This window comes from Pinus tabuliformis, chromosome 2_1 (assembly GCF_031772625.1).
Source record: "Pinus tabuliformis cultivar Carrire ecotype Pingquan chromosome 2_1, CPIR1, whole genome shotgun sequence".
Taxonomy (NCBI): Eukaryota; Viridiplantae; Streptophyta; class Pinopsida; order Pinales; family Pinaceae; genus Pinus; species Pinus tabuliformis.
In genome coordinates, this window is record NC_142299.1 from 222,648,290 (window position 1) to 222,651,173 (window position 2,884).

Below are 2,884 nucleotides of genomic sequence, written 5' to 3' on the forward strand. Positions count from 1 at the left end.
TTAATATTTAATGCTTTTTTTGTTTATATTTAATATTTGTTATTGTTAATGCTATTTATATTTATTATTATGTTCCTTATTATCTATATTGTTATTAATGTTATTTATTATGGTATTAGCTATATCTCCTTTATATATGTTTATTGTTATCTATTATGATTGATATTTATAATGATATTTATTAATGTTCTACTATATATACTTATTAATATTTCTATTATTTACCTATTATAAAGGATGCGGGCTTATTGATAGTTGTTAATCTATATTATTATATATGTTATTTACTAAGATATCTAAAATTGTTTTCTTATACCTGTTTATTATATCTATTACAATTTTTATTTGTTTTTATATTTGCTTATAAGTATATGATGGCAGGTTAGGAATTTATAACATTGTTATTAAGATTATTGGCGGGGGTTAGCACGGGGTTCCAATTTTTGCTAATTTCCATGCCACCATCCCTATTAAGGTTTCTAGGATGTTTAATGATTTCAATAGCTTCCCTAACTTTACGCTTAAAATGGTGTTCTACATTAGCAATGACTTTGGTGTCTTCTAAGCAAATATGATGATTAGTTCTACCTACATGCTCAGCTAAGGCTGAGGACTTGGTTCTTTCGTTACGAATGTCTGCACTATGCTCTTTGAGTCTAATCCTAACCGATCTACCAGTTTCTCCTATGTATTGGTCCCCACAAGAACATTTAATGATATAAACTCCTTTTTGCTGAAATAGTTCTTGGTTATCCTTAACAGATCTCATTCTTTGCTTTATGGTGGACAAGGGTTTGAAAGCAGTTTTTATGTTTTTCTTATTGAGGATTTTGGCTATTTTGTCAGTGACTCCTTGGATGTAAGGAAGGCAGGTATTGGAGGCTGGGTTGTCTTTAGTTTTGTTTTTATTGTTATCAGCTTTTGCTTTTTGAATGGCTTTGCATATGTTTTCCTTGCTGTACCCTAGGTTGGCAAAGGTTCTTTTAAGGTAGGAAATTTCTTCATCAGTATGGTTTATATCAGAGATTCTATAAGCTCTAGTGAAGAGGGTTTGAAGAACTCCCATTTTTTGGGCGGGGTGGTGATGAGAGTCGGCATGCAGGGGTGGTGATGAGAGTCTTACTTATTATTATAAATTAAAAATAAAAAAAAACTTATAAATTAAATATAAATTTTCAAATACCATTAATTTGATCTCTACCTCCATTCCTTTATTTTTATATACAAATTAATAAAAAATTATTTCATAAAATCTAAATACCTTATTATTATGAATTACAAATTACTTAAAAAAAAAATATTATAAATTAAATTATAAATTTTCAGTACCATTAATTTTATCTCTATATAAAGTTTGACATATAATGATATTAATGATAGTATGTATAATATTTTATTTATTCCAGAGACTAAAATATTTTCTTCCCTATTAATATTTATTTTCAATATTATATTTTTTTTATGTAAAGACTTTTTAATATAAATTTATTACAAAACATCTCTATAAAATACCTCTCCACATACCTCTCCACTCAATAGAATATAAATAAATATTTTATATATTTTTTTAATAATTACTTTTATCCTATTCATTTTCGAGAATCTTAATTCCAAATAAAATCTAAAACGAAAATATATCTACATAGGAATAATAGAAATTTCATTCCCTCCCCCAGCCAAACATATCCATATCTTCACAATGGATCTAACATTTTAATCATTCATTAAAATGAGTTTATTCTATATGCAGTCTAAGAGATCACCTCACCTGTTTCCAATGAGTTTGTGCATCCGAAGGATGAGATCCTCTTCATCAGAAGAGAAAACACTCAAGTTGAGTTCAGGATGTAGATAGCTCGTCCAACGAAATCTGCAGCTCTTTGCATTTCGATTCAAACCTGCAGTGCCAATTATATATAAGCACTCTATATTTTATGGATATTCTATGTATTTATTATATCTAAAATTATAATTATATATATGGATGGTTGGGTTTATTATTTTTTTTGAATTTAAAAAAATAGTGTTGGATATTAGAGAAACCAATGCTCCCTTGCGTTTCCTTACATAGACTAACAGTCTCTTATAGATGATTATCTTTTAGCTATGTGCAGTTTTTTTAATAGCAATGGTGATCACCAACAAGTGGTATCAGAGAGTAGGTCATGAGTTAGATACATATTTGGCTAATGTAGAGAGATTGTTAGACATTGGATAAACCAACTGCCAAAGCCTAACTCTTAAGGACCACTAATTGATAATTTCAGGTGACATGTTTCCTCGAATAACAGTTATGAATTAGTTGTTGGACATTGGATAAACCAACTGCCAAAGTCTGACTCTTAGAGACCACTAACAGATAATTTCAGATGACCTGTTTTCTTGAATAACAGTAATAAATCATTGGCTGATAATTTCCCTACTGCACAACTGACTTATAATAAATTTTCTTACTGTTAAATTATATATTATATGTGTATATGTCTTTTTTTCTGAACTAAACTGAGGCACAGTTTTTACCTGAGAGTCGTGAAACCTGAGACCATTTGCCTTCTCCATGAATTTGGATGTGTTTAACCAGAAGACGATCTTCTTCCCTAGACCACGGACGCCTTCCCTCCAATCCCATGACTTATTATTCATCAAACTTCTCTTTCATGGGGTCTTCCATTTATGAAACCATTGTGGAAGCCATAGTTGGTCTGCAATTTGACCTTAAAAAAATTGGCAGTTTTATAAACGTGGAGAGAATTGGATGTTGCAGGGAAGATGTTGAAGGAAGATGTTGCACCATGAAGATAAACGTGGAGAGAATACCTTGCTTTACATTGATAAAATGCCTAGCTAAATTCTGGTAAGCGCGTACCTTTCATTTATCCCACAC